General features: G+C 44.5%; 1 long non-coding RNA gene across 3 annotated transcripts; it reads right to left on the bottom strand.

Annotated features, from left to right (window-relative positions):
- Positions 1–14,966: 14,966 nt before the first annotated feature.
- On the bottom strand, positions 14,967–23,412 carry LOC128137630 (uncharacterized). 3 transcript variants are annotated; one of them, XR_008233773.1, is made up of 5 exons: positions 22,848–23,412; positions 22,593–22,685; positions 21,565–21,666; positions 20,199–20,309; positions 14,967–16,247 (listed from the first exon to the last, which is right to left on the bottom strand). It is a non-coding gene; the product is annotated as an uncharacterized LOC128137630 (long non-coding RNA). The 3 variants fall into 3 exon arrangements; XR_008233772.1 differs by lacking the exon at positions 14,967–16,247 and adding an exon at positions 18,683–18,795; XR_008233771.1 differs by lacking the exon at positions 14,967–16,247 and having other exon boundaries at positions 19,913–20,309.
- Between the last annotated feature and the right edge of the window lie 414 nt (positions 23,413–23,826).

Genomic DNA, 23,826 nt, shown 5'->3' on the forward strand with positions numbered 1-23,826 from the left:
GCTGGGTTCAGCTGAGATGTGGGCTCTCCCACGTGCCTGGTGACTAGAAGCAAGGAGTCCCATCTCAAGCATTCAAAAGCAGAAGATACAAAAGCAGAGCTTGCTGGCCTCAGTGATCCTGTGTGTGTGAGCTGCTATCAGGGAAGTGATACATGCAAGAGTGGCCAGAGATTGTAAAGGAGTCCAGATCCCAGCCAGATTCTGCACTTGGGCTGCGATAAGTTTTGGGGGTACATTAAGCATGCCACACTTAACAGCTTTAATTGTCGTAGTGTAAGTATGTCTTTTGCTTATCTTTGGAAGCATTCCTCTCCCCCCTCCCCACATTTTGAAGGCTTGGGTTTCAAGTTCACATCTACTAGAACAGAAAATAGCAGGACGTGCCCTATCATGTCCTGGACACCCTAAGCCAAAAATGAGGGAGCTGCACCCTTTTCCCCTCATCCAGGTTCTATCTTTTATATGCACTTAAAATGTGCACATAAAGCTTTATCACGCCCAAACCATTTCCGAAGCAATGAGCAGTCACATTAACTATTAGAATTTTGAAGGACTGTAATTCCAGCGCAATTTTACCACTCCCTCTGACAGTCTTTTGTATCTGTGATACTATATATGTCTCATAAACAAAACAGCCCAGGACATATCTATCAAATTACCAGCATAGAGAGGATTACTTAGGCAGGCACTTAATTAAAATTTGTTCTGCACTCCTGGTGAGTCCAGAACAGCAGGTAGCCCATCTTACTCTGTAATAGGATTAACACTGATGGAAAAAGTGTTACTACCTTTCTGGTGTACCTATAACCCACTTCTCCTATTAAGTTATAGATGCATAAAATAACAGATATTTAAGTTAGATATGTATTTTTAAAAAAACACCTTGGAGTAACTAAGCCCATTCTTCATGTAAACTCTAAAGTTTGAGCTGAAATGGTGTTTTCCCTTGAGGGACAAGTCCCTTCAGGATGGTATGCTAATATGGTTTGTGAGCACATAAGTTTTACTCCTCCATGTGTTTTCTGCCAGAGAAATGTTTTATTTCAGTGTATCATGGACCATTCCTTAAAATGACCAATAGGTCTGAGGCTCAGCACTTCTGGAAAGGCTGTTTTGGGGGCACACGCACTGAGGAGCTCAAGCACCAGGCGATTCAGTCCTCCCTGAAATTCACAACCACAATGCAAAAGAGCCAGGTGAGCAACTCCAGGAGCTAAATGGTTGTAACCAAACAGGTGAAATTTAACTTTTGCCTGCCTATGTATCTCCTCGGGCATGGAGATGTGCGAACTTTCACAACAGTGAAATTAAGCTGAGACAAAAAAGTCACAAAGACCTAGTGATTATTGAACAGTTAGAGGCATGAGCAAAGCACTACCTTCCTCTCTGTCTCCAGGCAAAATTTAATACAAAACCCATGGTGCATATTTTCTTAGAACATGCCTGCAATGTTGCTAGACACCAGTGTCATACCCCAGAGAGAGAGACATGTTCCTGGATTGAGAAATAATCTTCAGGTCCTGAAGAGCCCACAAGGCTCTGCTGAGGCCCATCTAATAATTTCATTAAAGCGTTACCACCAGACCATTATGGCAGAAAGGCATGAGAAAAGAAATTTCCTGACCCTGTAGCAAACATCATCTTTGGGATAAAGCCTATGGGTTTTTAACAGTGATCTGGGAAGTCCAATCCAAACAGCAGTAAGGTTTTCCTTAATATGCGGAATCCAACATGCAAAACTCAGAGCAAGAAGCATCAAAGAACAGTTCATGACTCCCCTCTCCCTTTCATCTTTGCCTTTCTCAGTAAGAGATTGGGGTTGCAGGTCAGCCCCTTTCCTGGTGAACTTATGAGAACTTTGTGCACAGGGTCACCAGCAGTGCATTTCCATTCCCTCCCCAAGGAGATTTCTGCACCTGGAGAAGGACAGGGATGGCCTTGATGGTTATGGCCTAAGCCTGACGGCAGGCAGGATCACTTGCAAATGATGTCTTCTCACATGTCTCCTTGTGTGCTGGTGCACCTCTCACAAGTTGAGTGATTCTGAGTGGGCCTCAGTTCATTTTAGCACCTAACCACCAAAATGTGCTGCAGCGTTGTGGCAGCCAGCACGTGGGGGGTGTGCTGCCACAAGCTCTGTTGGATCTCTCAGAGTCTTACGTTGCTCCACACTTTTCGAAAAAAACCTGCTTCCATAGACATAGGATTATATGAGGATCTCGACTTTCAACTAGAACAATAGCAGTAGTGGTGGTAGGGAAAATACGTTGACACTTGAACCCAAAGGTTTGGGGGAAAATGAATTTAACTTTCATTATTCACTAAAAAATCACTATTATAAGACAACACCTTACCTTTCAATTTGTTAATACTTCACAGAAGGCAATACTGGGCATAATGCCACGATCAGATATGGCTGTGTATGTATTACATTACAAAGTGAAGACACACACATCCAATTTAACTACAAGCAAATACTTATGTATAAGTGGCCACTCTGCTGGGAAGATGTATAGAACTGGAGTTTGCCCTTGATGCCTTTGCTGCCTATTTCTGAAGCCTGCCTATATAGAAATGAACTACCCCAAACATACAAGAACAGCTTGACATGACCGTCTTCTGGGCATCTGATCTGTTCCTGGCATTTTAAAGCCATTCAGACATACAATGCACTCTCAAAGCACAAGGAAGCAAAAGAATCAACTTGTTATATATTCTTAATACATGAACTCCTGGGATTTCAGCCATTCCTGAAATCTGTTTAACGAGAACACATGAGTAATCTGTTATTCTGACTACTGAAAAGCTTGAAAATAACCCAGAAGTCATTCATTTCCAAAAGGCGAAATAAAGCTGCTTCTAAACTCTGCCTGCTTTGTGCAATCCTGGAAAAAACCTTGGATGCAAGGAAATATACATTAACTTTAATACTGGAGAGCTCAGCAAGATCGCTTCCAATCACCTCTGGGGAAATGCAAACTTGCTTTGCAGTGTACAGAATTTAGTCAGCTAGCAGCTTACAGGAGCAGCTTCTGGTTTTAGAGGATCGCAAGTGATGAGTCAAATCTCTCAGCTATTTCTGTTAGAAAATAAATAATTTTCTGCATTTTAAAAAAACCTTTCTGGTAGATGGAGGGGAGCAGAAAGGCTCTACAAAGAGACTTCATCCTTTTTTGATCTTTTTTGTTTCTGTTCATGGTAACATCTCACTTCTCAGAGACAGCTGAATCTTCTGGAACCTTGTCTCTTCCTTGCCTGGTACTGCTGCAGAAACAGGAGCAAACGAACAGAAAACTGTATGAGAAGGCAAGACCACTGTTCAAAGGCTGTTTTAACCTCTTCCAACAACCTGTTTGTCACAACGTAGTGAAGCAGAAAGACCATCTTTCCTAGACACAGGTTAGAGAGGCAGCTATGTCTGTGTAAAACCTGTGCTGTAAACAAAATCCCTGACACTGGTATGGCATCTGTTGCTTTAACAGAGGGTTGGCTACACAACTGCTCGGGGTGCTCTGCAGCCTCAAGTTGTATTCCTCTGAGGAAGACCAGCCCAACTGACAGCTGGGAGCAGACTCCAGTGTGCTTGTACCATTGTGCCTATGAAGTGTCAGTCAAGCTTGACTGCGTACACAAAAAAGTGTATCCCACACTACAGCAGCTAAAACCAGTGGGAAACAGAAAAATGTAAGTGCAGCTATTTCTTCCCCACAACCTCTCCTAATTAAGTCTAAAAATGTCTGTAAGGCGAGCCCTGCCCCATCTTTCTGAAACCAGTCACTACATGTGCTTGTCAAAAGTACTTCTTGCACTCTGTTCTGTAAATAAATGCCAGTTAGAAATTGCAAGAACATAGAGTGAAACAATGTAAATATCAAATAATACAAAGCCTTTAAGGAATGTTTCCTAACATGGGGACAGTGGAAGTATGTCAGGCATATTGTACTTCCACAGCGGATTTCTAAAAACAGTATTAGTTCATGTATGAGTCTGTAGGATGGAATACATGAATTGGGCAAGCAATATAGTCCTGTGTAGCTAGAGGTTTGTACAGGACTCTCAAAATGCATACAGCAAATAATGAGAGCTCTAAGCCAGCCTCGTGCTACTGTACATGAGCGTACTCCACTGTCCCCAAGCCATCTAGACAGTTTCCAGCAGCAGAAGGCATACACTGTGAAGATGTGCCATCACTTTCCTTTCTGCACAGCTTCTAGATGCAGCAACAAAAGATGACATCAGCACACATCTTGAAAACCGGCTAGCACGAAACATACACAAACCTTGCAGAGAGCAACTGTGCTGCTCTGCTCAGCAAATCTGGAGTTTTGAGGCGTTTGGGGTTTACCAAGATAGGAGGGATACTGATAAACTGAAGAGTTCAAACACAGGATCACAAAGATGTCCCGGGGACAGGAGTGCAGGACATTACGGGAAGAAGTGGAGAAAACTGGGCTTGTTCAGCCTGAGGAAGATGAGGCTGCAGTGGGATCTATCTGCAGTCAGCCATTGCCTACTTGAGCAAGACAAAAGAAGGAGATAGACCTTTCTCTGAGGTACACGAGGAAATGGCGAGAGACAACAGACATGGGTTGCAACAGGGGAAATTCTGGTTGGATATAAGGAAAAAAATTCCTTCCCATCAGTGGTGCAGACAAGGCCCAGATAAGAGGTGGTGGGACCTCTGTCCTGTGAGATATTCCAGACTGGACAGGACAAGGCCCTAAGCAACCTGGCCTAGCTTTGGTGAGCCCTGCTTCAAGCAGGGGGTTGGACCAGGGGCTTCCATGTGTTCCCCTTCTAATCTATATTTTTCCATTTTTCTGGTGTGGATTTTACAGTTGTTTGCTTTGGGGATGTAGGGAGGCTTTCAACATTTCTGAGCTTCATAGCCTTTGGAGTACTTGAAACAGGGCTTGTTTTACACATGACTGTGAACTCACCTGGAGTCTGAGTGTCCCTCGTGAGCCACTTCTCACTCCGCCACCATCACTGTTTGCCATGAGGCTTTCACAGCCAGAACTTAAAGAGCAATCCTGGACATGAGATACAAGTTTTAAAGACCTCAGCTCACTCTTTCCACTAACAGCACTAAAAAAACTAAGTTGTTTGCCCTCCTCGAACCGTTCCTTAGCTCCAGTCCCTACCTTCTGTGGTAGCCCTCTGCATCTCAGTCTGCCACCGGACCTAGAGCCTGTCCTGAGCCACCCTGGCAGCAGGCTCAGCTGAGACAGGGACACGGACCTTTGCGCTGCCTCTCACCCTGGTGCCCCCCCATCCCAGATGCTCAGCGGTGGGGCAGGATGGAGGTGGACCACAGCAGCGTGGGGCAGCACCATCCCTGCCCGGCCCCCTCTCCGGCCCCCTCGCTGTGGGGTCTGGAAGGGAAATACCTCTTCCACTCATTTGTAACTGAAGTTCTTTCAACTAAAACATCAGGCACGTGCTACTCTCACTCTTCCTTGTTTAACACAAAGCAAAGAGTTGGAACAAGCTGGTAGGACGCGCTGCTGGAGGCTCAGGGGCACAGCCACTGGCCAGAAAGGTTTGGTTTCGTAGGTGTGTTTCTTTGACTTGAAACATTATTATTATTCTAGATGGGTTGACAAAGCAAACAAGCACAATTGCTTGGTAGGCAGTCGTTACGGATGCTGAAAGCAGAGTCCCTTTGCCCATCCCTTCCCCAGACAGCTAGTGCCTTCCTGCAACGTTCCCAGCACAGAGCTCGTCTAACATGTTATTTTGTATGAAGAGTTCAGCCAAATGAACTGTGAAGCAATGAGACAGGCAGAAATGAAGCAAGTACAAACCATGCCCACAGCAGCAATCAGACAGGTTGAGAATTGTCTGCTGCTCCTTCATGGACGCTGTGATGAAGACCCGGCTGCAAAAGGGCAGCAGAGGGACTCTCATGCATGTTTTTCTCACCAGGAGCAAAGAGTAGAATATCAAAGAAATAAATATCCTCCTTGGCCCTTCTTCTCTGTTGCTGGCCCAAGCTCCCTCTCTCTTTGGTTTCCAGCTCCATTCTCTTTTCTGGGCACAGCTGAGGAGCATCTCTGCCTGCCCAAGCAGCCAGCCAGCACCTGCCCTGGACCAGCGTGCACAGTGCCATTCCTGCTGTTTAAAGGGTTGTTGGGGCCCCCCAGCAAGACAGGGAATACAGACAAGACTGTTCTCACTATTGTTAGCTTATCCTTAAGTTTCCTGCATATTCCTGAGAGCTGAGGCACATGGCAGAAGAGGTAAAGCTGTCTGGGAGCTGGATCATTTGTGTGGCAACTCTTATATCTACAGAAAGCACCAAAGCTGTCCTTACCTGGGCAAGGGCATGAAGGCTCCAGACTCCTTTCCCTCTGGTGGCTGCACCCCCTGTGATGCACAGCAGGTTGGGAGGTAGCAGGGAGAAAAGCCAGCTCCAGGGGATACCCCCAGAGGATGCACCACAGCAGGCCATGCTGTTTCTGTGTTATCGCACATTGGTGTAGGTCTGTTCCCCACAGCCCTGGCAGGAACACGTCCTAGCTCCCCTGCAATGCTGACTGCAGAGCACCCCTGCAAGCGACATGTCACCTAAATATGTATAGACACTCGTACCGTCTGCTTTGGAAGTGTTGCTTCTCAGGAACATAGTCTGGCTTCAGTCAGTGGAATGAAGGATGAAGGAAAAACAGTACCCACGGGCCTGGAGTGCAGGCAGTCTTGTGGTACACCTGTGCAACTGGGAGCTTAGGTGTGCTTGAACTTGGCCTGACTTTGAAGGGATGCAGGTGAGCACGGTTGCAGGAGTTTCCCAAAGGACCCAGGACCATTCCACGTCTTGGAGGCCAACTGGCACAGCTCCACCCATGTCTGCATGGTTACATCCCCTTTACCCGCCACTGCACCAGATGGCCATGTCCAGGCTGCAGATGTGGAGCGCCACCAGGCCCAGGCATTGTTTGGGAGTGTCTGAGCCAAAGCAGCAGCGAGGACAATGAGGAACAGTGAATTGAAGTGATGGTGGCAGTGTGCTCAGGCCAGCACCTAGGTCTTGTTTCACTGACCAGTGCAGACATACCTTGGTCTTGACACATCCTGTGCATCCTCTTGCGCATCTTCCTCAGCAGCGCTGTACACCACAGTGTAAAACATCCATACCCTGAAGAATGGGGCTTCTTCTCCCTTTCTCCACCCCAGCAATCTCCACAGCCTGCAAAAAGCTGGCAGAGCTGCCAGAACACCAGGTCAGATAGATATCCAAGCAGATGCATAAGTTGTATGAATAATACCTCCCTGCACTCCCTGGGAGTCTGGATGCCACCTACCCCAGGTGTTTCCTCTCATGGCATGTGGTTCAACTGCTGCCAGGAGAAGCAGCTTTATCCTGCCAGGACTTTGAAAAGAGGTTCATCTCCAATGACTTCTTGAACAAGAAAACTACCTGATTCCCCCAGTGGGCATGCATTTGCTGCAAGGAATAATAGGGGAGCACAAAACCTCTGTCCATCTATGTTTGCCAAAACCCTTTCTTGGGTATGCAGCCAGAGGAAGAAGCTCTCATGTACAAGATCCCCTGCAGGATTTGGTGGAAGTTAAGGGAAAGGACAGGTATGGTATTTAGGTGAAGATTTGGGTCGTGAAGCAGAACTGGGGGATGGGGAAGGACAGATGCCATGGGATTTAAGGCCAAAGCAGCATCCATGTCATGTCTTCTCTTATCACAAGTGTTGCAGATCTCATGGCATTACAGAGCTGCTGATTGTTGTATGTTTATCATCTAAAGCATCAGCATAACCATTGTGCCTTGAACCATGGGGAAGACTTGTGGGCAAGGAGACCAGGAATGATGCTTTGAAAAAATGGTTTGCAAAAATCCACTCTTTGCTGCTCTCTGGGCTACTCTTAAAGCAGTGGTTTTGTTTTTCAGCTGTATTTTATGACTTTGAAGGAGAAAATGTTCCAACAGCAAGAGACGATAATTCTGTAAAAAGCAAGGGCATCTCACTACCACATAATTCCTAGTAGAAAATTAAAGAATACTGCTTCATCTGTTTTTCTGCTGCTCCCCTGAGTGCCTATTCCTTACTTTAGGACAGCCACATCTGCACAAAGAGCAGCTCTTGCATCGGCTACCAGAAGCCCTGCGCAATAAGTTTCTGAGATCTGGGCTGTGCCAGCAAAAATGGGGGCTGACTCCTAGGCCAAATCCAGACCCATGTATTTACAAATACTTAATAAATGCTGAAAGCAGATAGAAAATTCTGCCAGCCTTCCCCTGTCTACAATCTTGAGTGCTTTTCAGCCTGAGCTGAGCTTTAACGCTCCTCTCCTCAAACACACAAGCACACCCCCCTCCCATAGCTATTTCCTCTGCAGAAGGCAACTCAGAAAATAAAATAGCTCCATTTCTTCCAGGCATGTCTGAGAAGCCATTTTCTAATAGTAAAACCGGCAGGTTCAGCTGCTTTAATAACTGTGGTATTAGCTTGACCTGAATTGCTTTCAGGGCTTGAGGATTCTGCTGTGACCCTCACACACGAAACTGCTTGCAGGGGGAATGACTCCAGTGTTACCTGCTGTGGGGCCTCCAGGGTCCATTGCAAGTCACTACAAGAATTCTCTTCTCCTGCCAGATGTTTCTCCAGCAGCCTCACTTCACGGGTCACATAATCTCTGAAGTGTGTCTTCTAGTTTCCAGTCTTCCTAGTCCCATTGTAGAGTAACTATTTTGGGTGCCTCTGCCTTAGAGGCCACCACTGAAATTCCTCGTCTTGTCTCAACACCTGGACCTGACAAAGCCATTTCCACACATGGGATTGGTCTCGATTCTGAAACCAGCCCCAGCAACAAATATGGAAAATATCTCCAGGTTACATCTGTGGGGCAGCCATGGTACAATCTGTGTTAACCTCAGATTGAGGTGGCAAATAAGCGAGAGTGAGTTTTCAGGTGCCACCTTGAAACAGTACGTTTTGACCATTGTAGGCAGGAAAGAAAAGAGGAGAATGAAATAAAAGGAGCAGGTTTTCTTCAAAGGTGCTCTCATAAGAATACAGTTCTCGACCTTGGGGCAGGGGAAGGGACTGTCTCTGTTTTCAAACGCATCTTGGCAGGCAGCAAATTAGGCAACATGGAAATGGTTACAACGCCACTGGGACCTTTACTGAAGATGCCTGAAGGACCAAGGCCCATACAAAGGAGAAGGCGACAGTGGTGCTGGTAAAATCTTGTCCAGGTCATAATTTTTGCCTACATCACTGAGAAGCCTTCAGACAACCAGAGAAAACATTAGATAAACAACCAGCAACTGGCCAATTCTCTCCTCTTTGCTAAACATATCCAAATACCTCCTTTTAAGTCTCCTCTTTCACACGCCTCTTACAATGCCACTGGAGTTAATATTTAACCTTTATCTCCCTGGCTCAGAAACGACATGGAAGAATGGAAAAGGACAGAAAGATATTGGGAGGATGGTGAGAAGTAAGGAAGAATTTCTTCATCAGCCAACTATACCAAGACACATTGGTCTAGAAAAGAGATGGCTAGAGTGAAAATAGATCCCACCAACAGTGAAAGGCAAGGAGAAGGTCTATAGGCAATAACTACTCATGTGTCTCTCACTACACGAACAGAGAGGCAACAAATGAAACTAGCAGACGGCAGCTTCACATTCAGCCAGAGGAGGCATTTCTTCTTACTGTACACAATCCAGCAGTGTGACCCATTACCGTTAGTTATTGTAGATCCAGCAGTTTTGCCTAGCTCAAAAACCCACAAGACGAACTCAGAGAAGTGGATGGACAAAGAAACGGGAGAAGAGAAAAGCCACCAAAGCAAATACTGCTGTGGTCAGGAGGAATATAGCCTGACCCAGCAAACCAGGCCAAACTGTGATGCTGAGTAAGGAGGAGCATGAGACCCTCTCCTGGGGCAGACAACCGTGGCAAACCATTCATAGAGAATTACACCTCCCTGTTGCCCTGCCTCATCCCCACACATCACTCAGTTGTTACTATTGTCATTAAAAACTGGCCACAGTGAATTCCAATCAGCACGCTGCCTTGTGCCACGTACAAAAAATTGTGCCCTGTCTTTACGCTGCCTGTTGCCAGCTCCTGATTGGAGACTAATGTATTCTTGACCATGTTAAAGAGATATTTTTGGCTGAAGCCATTCTGCAAAACGTAGTTAATGACTTGTACAAAAGAAAGTTTGCTTCATGTGGAAATGAGACAGCTAAGGGGGATCCTAGTCACAGTCTCCTGCTGCCTAATGGGCATTACAGAGAAGACAGAGACAGACTCTCTTCAGAGGTGCCCAGTGAAAGGGCGGAAGGCCCCAGGGCACAAGTTGCAAGAGAGGTTGGATGTGAGGAGAAAACTCTTTCCCATGAGAGCAGTGCAGCCCTGGGTCAGGCACCAGAGGGGTGGTGGGATCTCTGTCCTTGAAGATATTGAGCACTCAACCAGATGAGGGACTGAGCTACCTGACCTAGTGTTGTGGTGAGCCCTGCTGGGCACACTGGGTTGGATTGGAAACTTCCAGAGATGCCTTCTGACATAAATCTTCGTCAGATTCTGGGAACCATATCCCATCTGGTGTGACCAGCCTTGCGAGGCAGGACTGATCATCCATGTTTAATCAAATACTTAAGTGTTTTTGACAGAGGAACAACATCCTCCATGCGAGACTGAGACGCCAAACTACAGACTTCTTGGGTGGTTCAGTGTTCAGCCATCAGCTCTCTGACTCACACAGTACCTCTGCACTGCTGCCTGCCCTGCAGTACTGGAAAGGATTTGTGCAAGGGAGGAGCTGTACCTGGCACACATGCTAAAGCACCTTCAGCCACTTCTCTGACTATCTCATTGAAGGATTAGCTGTAATAGTGATTCCCACAAATCTCACAGGTGTCACCTTGTCCATGGTAAGGGTAGGAAGACAGCAAGAGTCATCCTTAGGATCCTGCATGTAGCAGCCTTCACATGGTGCCCTCTGGGGAACGCTTGAAAGTTTTAAAGAAAACAGAAGCAATCATCTCATTTGTTTCTAATTACTCTTTAAACAAAAGTATCACCTACCAGCTCTACCCAAGCTCAGTGCCCTGTTGTGCCAGGTACGCCAGGGTCTACAGCACCAGCTCCATTGCCCCAAGGAACTGCTGCCCAAATAGAAAACGTGGGAACAGGCAATGACATTATGCCTGTTGTCCCACATGGGATCAGGTGGACACTGGAAAAGTGTCCTGTCTCCTAAAGGAGAGAAACCAGCAGCTCCTGTGATTCAGCCCTTTCTAAGACACAAAGTCCAAATCATCTGTAGCAGTTTCCCATGGACCCCAATTAAAGTCATAGACAGTTTAAAGGACCAGCTTAGATGACAAGCCTGAATTTTTGCATGGCTGCAAGAGGTGAGCAAAATCATCACTCAGAGAGACGTTTGTTGGAGCTAGCAAAAGAGGTATGGTACATGCATGAGAGCTCAGATCTGCAGCCTTAGCTGAATTCCTTCATGAAAATCCCCTCTACCCTCTCAGTAATAACAACAATATTTTTCTTTCTCTCTCTCTCTCCCTTCTGTCTGTAATTTGTTCTTCCTGGTGGAAGGGAAAGGAAGCATAAATTATTGCAAGACTGACAAGACCTGAATAGCATCTTCTCTCACTAACAGCAGACCTTAGGAAGCAGAAAACACATCTGACAGAGGTTTGCAGAATCTGGAGATGCTATCCATATGCTTGTTTACTGACTGAAAAGATAAGCATGAAAGCAATTCAAAGCATGTCCCTCTTTTTTACCTCACTTCTCCAGTTTCTGGCATGTCTCAGGTGTTTACTAAGCAAATTCACGATTGTTTAGCACTGAATGCACTGAGATGGACCAGATGTAACTACTCAAGCAGGCAAACTCTAATGCACATTTGCCTTGTCCCTTTTGCAACCAAGGAACTCAAATTTCTTGCTCTTTCTGTGCAGCTGGAGGGTCCAGGAGTAATAGAAACTGACCCAGCGATGTGTAGACCACAGTCTTACAACGGTGGTCAAATGTTTCTATCTTGTGAAGGATTCTTTACACATTGTGGCTGGAGCCAAAAATGCCTGAAGCAGAAATTTGACATAGGATTTTTCATCCCAGATCAGACTCTCAGTTGGGGTAATGACGTAATAATCAGTAACACTTTTGTATAAGGCTCCCATATTTCTACCAGATGACATCTCAACACATACATGTTGCACAGCAGTTCCATAGTGAGCACTATGTACACATGCTGGATTTACTGAGCACAGACAGAGGATGATTTTACAGGTGTGCCCAGAACACCCAGGACTGGTTGAGCACAAGCAGGTTGACCACAGAAATCACAGACCAAGGTTTTGAAGCTTTCAAGTTATTTTGGTTTCACTGGTTGTACACAGGAAAAATAGGTCTGCACATGTGTCGTTGTTGCCATTCAGGATGCCTGGATATTGACCGTGCATTTGGAGATACTTATTCCCGCATTACACAGCGCTACTCTTTGAATAGATTACCAGACACTCACAAATACTGGAAAAACAGCCCAGATTATGTTTTTTTGGCCTGGGCAAAATTTCTGCATGGGAAAAAGGGGACTTGCTCAGGAATCCTTGTTCTAGAGCCACTCCCCACATACAGAAGTCTCCAAAATTTAAGAAAGGCTACACTTATTTAGCTCATGCTGACTGGTTCTCCTCTTCTCCTCCCTAGCTGGACTGCTAATCAACGGAGCTAGTGTATGAAGAGAGAAAAATGATGCGTGACTATCCACCAGGGAGCCACTTTCTATAGAAGACAATTTTGATGTAAGGATTCTAAGTGCTTTAAGATTCTGTAAGCTAGCAGGAGGACACCCAGAGCAGGCTCTGCTTAATTAATTGGTTCCTTGCTTCTGATAGGTGTCCAGAGATTTTTAGTAGAACTGTGCTCCTCACCATTTATGTGATCTTGTACCATCTTGTTAGCAGCTGTCTTCACCGGTGGTGTTAGACACTCCCAACAGAGAGCTCACTGAAGACATGTCACCGGGGGCTTGAGGACACTGTAACATGTGCCCATGAATTACACATGACTTTTACGCTGACTAAAGTAACAGTAAATACAGAGGAGTACACCACTGTTTGCCCTGGGGAGTGCACAGAAAGGATGCACTTTTCTTAGGTGTTTGCCTTAAAGACCTGTATTTTTAATCATTAGTAAGAAAGTCTAGGAATTGTGCTTCGACAAACTAGAGCTGAAATGGACAAAAAGTACCGATATCACTGAATGGATATTTTGGAGTAGTGTCAGGTCAGCAGAGCCATCTCTAACACAGCAGAGCAACTCCACACTGCTAGCCCTAGCACAGACACGGCCGTTCCCAGCAGAGGCACCCCAGTGCTGCTGGGGGCCCCCTTGTAACGATGGGACAGAGCTTTCACTGCACTGCCATGCTGGGCGGCAGTCCTGGCGTGCAGACAAGCCCCTGGACTTCTGACTCCAGAGTGACATAGCTGTGGTTTGGGTTAATTCAGCAGTACAGCAGCTTTTGCCTCAGTTGCTGTGCCTCTCAGGGCTGCCTCCTTTCAGTTTCAGAGAAAGAGAAAATGAATCAGCCAGAAGCTGGCTGCTTCATTCAAAAGTGCACAGTGTGACTTACAGCAGGAGTAAATCTCATCAGCTTCAGCTCCTACAGAGGCAAAACTCCCTCCTCTAGTCTCGATGCTCTTTTGTCAGCAGCACTAACACAGAGAAAACTGAACGTTGCTACCATTATTTGCATCTATTGTTCTATAAACGACAGATTTAGAGGGACAGGATTTAAAAAAAAAAAAAAAAAGAAGGAAACAACCCAAAGGTCTGTCAATTGTGTAAAAAGCATTCCTGCACTGCAGGGTGGGTGGTCCACTTGGAAGTTGTTATGGTGTCAGCACAAACCGCCACAAAAGATTGGTGATGTGTGTGCAAATGCAGCATTCTGATCATCATTGCATTTGAAACCAGGTTAGCCAAGTGGCTTACCTGTGTATTGAATCATGTTTAACATATGCACATCATTAACTGGCAATCAAGTGGGAAGTGCCGCTCCAATGTTGCATCCACACTCTGTTAGGAATGTAAGAGGCATTTTAAAACCAGGACAGATACGCTCTCATTTTACACACAAGGAAACAGAGGCATAAAACTCACAAAAAATGATAAATTCTGGGATGTGGAAAACAAGCTGTCTTTGAAAACGGAGCAGTAAGTTACTTGTCCAACTTCACTGAATAAATCACTAACAAGATGGAAAGCAAAATCAAGTGCTTTTGCAGTAGATTGTTCAGTGCAAAAACTTGACCACTGTATTTACAGTACCAAACACTGAAATTCTTTTTCTTTCTGGAAAAGAGCTATTTACTTTTGTATCAAATATGAAACATTTTAAAATGTACTTTGTAGGTGTGAGACTTGTAACTAAAGGAAACAAGAATTCTTGCTATTCTTACAGCTGTGTTAGTGTAAAAACCCACAATGCATTAAAGTGAAGCTGCATACCTGAAGATGTTGTTTGGCTTAGTGTCAAGTTAGAAGAAAGTGTATTTGGGTGGGGATTATACAACCAAGCATTATGGCTGATTTCTAATAACTTAACAAGATTCCACTTACGTGGATTACAAATTCACTTAAATTTTTAAAGTGTTAAAATTAGTTGTCCATTAGCTCTGATCATGAAAGTCCAAGGACATTCATGGAACAGTAATAAGAGCACCCTCTAGTGGTCATTACCACAGATATTAATTAAACCTTTTTAAGCAAGCCGTTAGTGTATGTGCTTTCTCATGCAAACAGGGTACCCCGAAAGTTTATTAAAATATTCACGTGAATATGCTGTATGTTATTCATGCTATATCAGTCCAACAAGCATAACTGCAGGGGTTTATCTTGTTTATTCACCAAAAATGCTATGCATTTAATAAAAATATTTTAACACTCTCTGTAGCTTAGGGCAAGATAATTGGTTTATTTCCAATTTTCAAAATTGTCAAGGAAACCCTCAGGAAGGATACAAAAAAGTGACAGAGCAGTAAGTCTAGTCTCCATTCCAGAGACCTTAGCAGAAACTATAACAGAGAATGGAATTAATGTACAGCTGCATAAAGATCTGTTGAAAAGAAAGCAATGTGGCTACTGTAAAAGGGAGTCATGATTTACTGATAATTACAGATCCGTTGCAGTTCTCTGAAGCAATCATGGAACCTGTAGACTTCCCATTTAATCACAACTTTTTAAAGACACCTAAGTATACAATTTACTACAAGATAATACAGAAATTAGTATCTGATAATCATTAAACCTAAAGAGAGAATCAGAACATAGGATAGAACATAGAACTAGGCTGGAATCTATGAGTAAATTACAGCAGCTTCAGTCAAGTTAGCTTTAGTTAGACTAAGCAGGAGTTATAGCATCAGAAACTGTCAAAGGTAGGGGACAGATGGACTGAGTCTTTCCAGAAGCAAAAGATTAGGAAGAATAGCTTGAATGCCAAGTAGCCAGCAAGCATGCTTTGTCTGCATTTAATTTCCAAACACACCTCCTAGACAAGCACCACAGCACAAGAATTTGCCGTATCATATTAGTATCACACTGGTCTTCATTTAATCATTATATTGTGTGACTAAGTTAGTAAGTAAAGTTCTTGTTATCTGCTACCATGAAAACATACTACTTACTGGGTGGGTCCTCTGGGATTTGCCACGTAAACATATGAGTCAAGAGAATCGATGTCCTGCGTGAGGAACTTTGCAACCAGGATTCTGTCCAAGTTAAGATGATTTTATGTTGTACAGAAGTTTACTGCAGTGTGTAATTCTGACCAATCACTTTGGGAAAGGTAAGAAGTGGCAAGAAAGCAAGTTTCACAGTATGAAGTGAATTAATGAAATGATGAAAGAAAAAAGGGAAGTATTTAAATTATCAGGGTATTAGGGCAGACACTGAAGTTGTACGTCACAGCACTAAAATGTTGCAGAAGACCACTCGTCTGGACAACAGGAGGGACAGAACCAGAAAACAAAGAAATTGGGATAAAGCATTCCAGTGCTTTTGAATGTACCATGAAAAATTACACTGCTCAGAGAAGAGATGGAGTGGCTAGTGCAGATAAACGGTCCAAGCCCGTGGATGATTCAGGTGGTTTGTACAGGCACTTGCAGACTTTGGTAGACACAAAGGTAAAAGTTAATGAATCCATCAGAAGTTGCCAGGACTTCACCAACTCTGTTTCTCTTGCTTTCATAGGAAAGACCAAAAAAAAAAAAGTTGAAACTCATAAAAGTACCTCAAACATAACCCAGGAAAACGTGCAACATTCAGAACTTCTTGAAAATCTCAGGGAAAAAAACCCAAACAAACAAACACAAAACCCCCCCCAAACTGGAAAAACAAGAAGTGAAAAAATGTGACTTGAGGAAGATCCAAACTTTGACAGATAAAAATCCAAGCTGGCTGGGTTTAACACTAACCATGCTGGCACACCCTAGAAAGACAGAGCACATCCAGACTCATGAAAAAGTAACCCATCCCTCCTGGTATGGGACTGCACCGCTGGCGCATCAGCTGCAATGGCTGGCGGCTGCCTGTGTCAGGTCTCCAACTAGGGAAGAGCCAGATGCTAGACAGGACGCTTTCCTAGACAGGTGAGGATGCTTGCTGTCAGTGGTGAACCATTTCATTGCTGCCAAATTCAAAGAGGATGCTGAAAATAGGGAGCTTTTCACCTCTGTTGTAATTAAAACTCTGGCTGAGCGAAAACCAAGGAAGTGCACTCTCCTCCAACAAAAGTGCCATGTCACTAGATCACTAACTAGATCCTAAACCTGGTCAGGAAGAGAAAAAATGCTTTTTTTCCCCCTTTTTTATTTTTCTTCATAAATTACTTCCCAAGCTCTAGGCAAAAACTGGACATACCACGCTCTTCAGAAAAAGGGTTCCAGCAAATGGCAAAGCTCAGCGTACCTATACCACAAAGAAAACTAATTCTGAAAGAGAGCAAACCAATCTCAAAAACAAATGGGAGGATCTGGCTTCACCTCGCTGCTGCTATGCCAAAGTTTCATTTGAACAGATTAACCAGGACCATTTGGATGAAGGGGAAGTAATGCGGGAATGTAGTATGTGTCTCAAACCTGTAAGAAAGGAGTTGGGGCCATCAGGAACTCTTTTCATTTTCCTTCACTCATGAACAGTTTCAACTAAATCAAGGGTATTAAAACCTTTGGAACCCAGTTTTCCCTGTTCCAAGAAAGAAATCAATTAATGTTGAGTGTTAAATTGCTATGGTCACTGCTACTCTTTCTGGCCAGGCAAAGCCAAGTTTTCCCCTAGGGGAAAAAAAAAAAAGACAACAAAATCAACTAACCAAAGAAATCCAGGTAGCAAGTGAAGACCCTGACCAGAAACTATTCACTGGTCATGCTGAGAGGATATGTTCAGATTATGTTCAAGATTCAAATGCTGGGGATGGCATAGTCCCTGGGAAGGGCCTCCCACTGGTCCTGCATTCTTAGGAGGCTTAAGCCGTATGTTGGCTCCACACTTCTCTCACAGGTAGGTTGGTGAGAACCTAAAATGCATGGTCCAGTCACTAAGATCAATTCCACATCCTCTGTCTCCTCCCATGCTTCAACACACTGAACTGGCTGTGGCTCCCGGTGGCATCTGTCCTGAAGAGCAGGTCGGGCCTGGAGATGCACTTGGCCAGCACTGTGAGATAAACTTTGCATCACATGTTTGCGGCCAACATTAGGAAACCAAATTCTGGAGAGAGATCTGATCAAACCTGTGGACAATGGCACCAAAATGTTTTGCAGAGATTTGCAAGTACCGGAAGAGAAACATCTTGCTTAAACCCTGGTAACTGGGACATGATTTTCTTGGTACAGCAGACTTTGTCAGCTGTTTTACAGTTTTCAGTTCCAGCTACTCTGCACACAGGAACAAGTCAGGCTGACTTGGAAGCAATCGTAAAAAGAATCTCTTTATGGTATGGCTTAAAAAAAAAAAGTCTAATAAATTGAATGATACAAAGCAGAAATTTGAAGAATTTCTTTTTAAATAGTTACATACCCCATCTCCTTAAATACTTCAGGAAGACCAGAATTTTACACTTTTCTCCAGAATGCTCAGCCTTTCACCATCAATACAGCTAGGTCTCATGTCTCGGAGATTAGTATAATAGATGATGTACTGATTTTCTGTCTCAGAAATGCCCAAGATCCTCTTAATAGAAAGAAAAAGTGACTAAAGCATTAGGCAAAGTTTCTTAATGTTTCTAAGAAGCTACAGGAAAGGTTCTTGCATGGAATAAAAAACTGGCCAGATAGGAATATTGAGAGAGGGAGAAAATCTGCCAATACACACATCCCTTTTACGTGATATGCAAATATCCCTGCATGTGACAAGCCTTGCACATTTGGAAAAAAAGCCCCAAAAACCTGAAGAGTTCGACTTCATGACAGTTGAGACAGGTCTTCAAACCCATTTCCATAACATCTTTTCTACCAGCCATTGGTGGGACAAGAAAAACCTCCCAGTACCTTAGTTTCAGAAGAAAATACATTCTTTCCTACAACGTTTTTATTCTTTGTATTGAAGGTACCAAATCGTCAAAGGCTGCTATGCCACAGTTACACAACTTGTTTGTTGTTTTGCCACAGTTTCCCATTCTTTACATGCATGGAAGAGAAAGATGCTTTTCCTGGTAAAACAGCAAAAAAGGAATTCTCTTTCTGGATTGCCAATTAACAACAAAAGTGTGCAGTCAGCTTTGCAGTGATTTCTGAAACAGTAAAAAGCAGCATTTTTTCATCATGCCTTGACATTTTCCTGTTCACAGATGTGAAACCAGTGTTTTCTATTGATATTAAAAGCAAACATATTAAAGTCCTATTCAGTAAAAGTAATAAAACAGAAGAGTCATGTACAATGCTAGCAAATAAAAGATATTTACATTGTAATTTCACATTCTGTCATCTCCTGTAATGAGAAAATAATAACAAACTTGCATTAAGATCTCCTGTCAGGGAAGAATGCCAGTTCTTGTCTTTAAACATTTGCACTTCAATTCTTGCCTACCTGTTCTTTTCAGATCTGTTGCTCAAGCATTCAACACTTTACGTGTTTCCTCCATTATCTATCTGTTCAACCAAGATTATGTACATCAACTGGGAGATGATAAATGGAGCATGAAGACAGGTCACATTACTATGAAAATCCCCTCCTACAGGTAGTGAGCAAATGAGAAAATCTCACAGAGAGATGACAAACTTAATTTACTCTGCGTGTCCCATTCTGTCCAACAGGATGATTCACCGCGTATCTCTGATGCATGAGCTATGGCATAGGTGAATTCAGAAAGAGAACATACAAATCCAAGCAGGTGCACTCTCCGGTTTTAACAAGTTCCCTTCATTTTTTGTAGGTCAGATGCTTCTTTTTCTCCAAGAAGCCAGCAATACTTCGCCATTTATTTATTTAAGGTAATGTAAGAAATGGGTGTATCAAACCAAAAACCTGATGGAAATATAATCACAAAGGGCATGGTATTTTTTGCCTTACATCCCTAAGGATGCAATTGAACTGTTCTGTCCCATAAAAGTATTTTAAATCATTGGACAAAATCCAATGCCTTAGTGATGCTAAGAGGCAGCAGCCAACAAACAGCCTGTGTGTATTGGCTGGTCAGTTGCTGGCTACAGAATTCAAATGTCGCTAAAATTGATGCTACCACCTGAATCATCAAATGGAGAGGGAGAGGGAGAGGGAGAGGGAGAAGAAGGAGGGGGGGGAGAGGGGGGAAGAGGAGGGGGAGGGGGATGGGAAGGGGGAGTGGGGGAGAGGGGGAGAGGGAGGGGGAGGGGGAGGGAGGGGAGAGAGGTAAAGAAATTTTTCTCCACAGCCACTCCCTTCAAAAGACAAACCCATAGAAAAGTTAAGATTTGCTAGATCTGTTTCTCATGAAACAAGTATTTTTACTGAGGGAGGACAAAAGGATGGTTTGGTTGTAGGTATGCAACTGCAATGCAACTGTATGCAGACTGATATTAAGACTTTGTGGACACAGAGAAATGCGTGTATTATGAAGCAAAATGGAAATACACAGCACAGCAGCTGCTCTGTAAGTAGCTCCTGGTATAGATGAGCATTGAATCTGGATTGAAAGACCCCATCACATGGACTTACTTGCTATTATGTGCCTCCAGGTGTTTAAGTAGCAGTTACAGCGTGATTCTCCGTGAATACAGAGGAAGGGGGTGTACTGCCTTGGATGAAGAACCCGTTCAGCCCAACGTCCTGTTTCCACCAGAGGCCACAGGCGAACATCAAGGGAAGAGGAAAAACAAGGCAAATACACGATACCTCATCTGCAGCACTCCCACAGCCTCCAACCGCTTTCAGCTCGGGGGATTTCCTGAGCCTGAGCGGGTGTTCATTCACTAACTCTCAACACAGCCCTCTTCCAAATACTTGGTCGATCTCCTCTGCACCCCAGAGAAACATGCTGTACCCACCGTGCCATTCAGAAAGGCACTGCACGCACCCACCCCCATGTCACTGCGCAGAGAACCATCTCCTCTTGTTTACAGCCTGGCTCCCACTACAGCAAATCTGATGGTTTGTACTCAAAAAGTCAATTGCCATCCTACCTTCTTGAAGTTACTTAGGATGTGACAGGCCTTAAGCATATCCTCTCTAAGTAATTTCTTTTGAGGGAAAGCTCTGAGCCTACTCAATTGTTCCTTTCAAGGGACACGAAGCCAGACAGCTAAGCATCCTTGTTATCCTTCTCCAGTTCCAGTATTTCCTTTCTAAGAAGCAGGAAACACAACCGGGCACAGTGCTCATGGTGCGAGCTCACCAGAGATTTGTGGAGTGCCATAAATATGTTCCCCGTTTTGTTCTCCGTCCCTCTCCTTAAAACGTGCCTTGCTTTTCCAAACACCAAGCTGGTGTTTATGCAGGCCACACATACTCGTCTCACTCTTGAGTGGCAGCAACCAATTCAGATACCGCTATGGTTTATGTAAAGTTAGGACAAGGTTTCTGCACATACATCGTCTTGCATTTATCTACCCTGTATTTAATCTACTTTTTTACTGCCTAGTCACCCACAGTTCTTTCCAGACGACCCTCACCCCTGCTAACTTAAAGAAGTTTTGTATAGTCAGCAAACATTCTCATCTTGCTGCTCACCCTTTTCTCCAAGGGAGTGATGAGTTGTCAAGCTCTGTTTAGCTGCCTCCCTGCACTCAGCTACTCACTGATGCTGTTCTCTGTGGCTATGAAATAATGCATGTCTACACTTGCCAATTAATGACAGCTACTTTTTAATACATGGCTACCAGCAGCTAAGTCATATCAAGTATTACTTGGCATACAGCACCTGAAAAACTGTCTAAAACACAGATACCGTTATGATTATTAACTCATGTGCACCCGTTAAGCCAGGTGTGTTTAATATTAAACATGAGTATTATCACATGACCAGAGGAGTGCATATGAGATAGTTTGTAACCCCTTGCTAACGCATAACTATTAGTTTTGTTACCTTCTCATGACCATGAAAGTCAGCAGCACTGTATTTGGTTCATTCTGGTCGGAAGCAGAGCTGGGGAGAATATTGTGCTGTGACTGCACCGTCAGATTGACCCTAAAAAAAGAAAAAAACCTCTAGTATATGTTTCTAAAACAGTTTCACTTACTAAAGCACTAGCTGCATTGCATGGATAGTTGCAGCCCACAGCGAATTTTGTTTGAGTGCCTTGCCATGAATTTGCTTTTGTTTATATTTTATGATTTCCTTTTAATCCTGATTCCAGTTTGGTTGCATAGTAACAATGTCCTTCTGCCCTTAAAACTCTTACACAGGGTCCCAAACTCGACTTCACTTTAACGCAGTTTTGGTTTTGGTTTGTGAATGATACAGAACTATTTGTTAACCCCCAAGCACAACTCAGAAGTTCACTCTTCCCTAAATTTCTGCTCCTGCATAACAAGGGAGAAAAGACTGGCACCAGAATAAAATAAGGAATCCAAGGATACATGTGTTTGCTTTCCAAGCAAACCATTCCAAGTCGTCTAGTAAACACTTTGCTTCAAATTACTTTTATTTTACTTACTTCTAATGTATTTATTAATCTCTTTGTAACTCCACCGTCAGTAAGTCCAAAGGAGAGAGTAATGAGTCTGGAGTAAACAAATGCTCATACTGTACTATTTCATAAGCTGCTTCCTGTAGGCCAGGATTGCAATTTATATATTCATCTATTAAATACGTCCTATTATAGACCCTTCTCTTTGACTGTGAAAGGTATTCGGACATGTTTATTGTGGCACTTTTCCAACTTTATACAAACACCAAAAAGCAATTTTGCTGAAAGAGGACAGTTTAGTATGACTCAGTTGTTAATTTTTAAGGAAGAGGTTCTGTGATCTGTGACGAGTATTTTAACTGACGGGAGGAACTACCTACCACTCATGCAAATATTTGAACCACTTAAAATGTCTTTATCTGCGTTTAAAAATAAATAAATAAATAAATAAATAAATAAATAAAAAAAACCCAAACCAACCCACCCTCCCAGTCAGTAGCAGGACGTCCTTTTCACAGCGTTCAGAGCACACTCTGCTGGCTGTTGTTGAAAGTTAATACCAAGCGCGGACGACAGGCTAAAAAGAAATAAAATGTTTTTCAAGACAGCAGAAACACAGTCTATGCAGGTAATTACCGTGGGTAGTTAGGGCTGGAACGGAGAGGCACTAGGGATACATTCTGAGGGCAGCAGGGAAGGGTTGGCGGGAAATTAATTTAGTTTCGTGGAAGAGAGAGACCTTTGGGGCAGGTAGGAAGACTTCTTTCTGTGCCGTAAGGTCATACCAATTCGGTATGCAGGCAGGGAGCAAACATCTGTACCAATGTCTTCATTTCCTTTGCTCCAAGGACAGGGCAGGCACTGCCTAACGGATGAGCGAGGATCACTGGCTATTCAGTATTAAGCTGGCTTTATATGAAAGTGGCTTAGAGCCACATTTGCATGACAAAGCCATTTACCCGTATCTCATCAATAAGGCAGGCTACAGGCTCCATTTATTCTCCCTTTGCTCTTGCGCGTGCATCACGCGCAACCATTAAAGGTGGCGACGGGGATTTTGGTACGGAAGCTCTCGGTCCCCATGCCGAGCATGCCTTGGATGGCCCAGGGCGGTGAGCAGCCATGGTGCCGGTAGAGCCGTGGTGCGAGTCAAGGCTCTCTTTCCAGGAAAAGAAAACATGGTCGAAGCCGTTCTGGCAGGCCCACCGAGGCGGGGTACGGCAGACGGCCCCCCGGCTGGGTTGCAACCCGAGCGGCTTCCCCCGCAGCCGCAGAACCGCACTCTTTTCGGGGGGGAGGACAGGGGCCCGCCGCACGCCGCCGGGCCCGGGGCCGTCTGCCCGTCCGGCGGGCGTTGCCACATCCATGTTGGAACGTGGCTCCGCAGGACTTTGGCAGGGCCGCGCCGAGGCTGCCGCGTGCCCGCCTTCGGGCACAGCTGCACCGCCCGGGCCGCGGTTGGCGGACAAAAGGGGCATTTGCTGGGTGACGCTGTGAAGGAATTCCTGCCGTAGGGGGTGGCGTGTTGGGTGGTGGTTTTTTTTTTTTTTTCCCCACAGGGTTGCTCAAGTCTGAAGCGAAGCCTGGTGCAGAAAGCGCTCGAAACGGCACACGCGGGCCAGCGCGGAAATCGCAGGGTCATCGGCTCCCCTCCCCCACCCCGCCCCGCAGAGCTGAAAGCCCCGGCCCCAGCCCCGCCGCGGCCGGCCGGCCCCCCC

This window comes from Harpia harpyja, chromosome Z (genome assembly GCF_026419915.1).
Source record: "Harpia harpyja isolate bHarHar1 chromosome Z, bHarHar1 primary haplotype, whole genome shotgun sequence".
NCBI classification, from domain to species: domain Eukaryota; kingdom Metazoa; phylum Chordata; class Aves; order Accipitriformes; family Accipitridae; genus Harpia; species Harpia harpyja.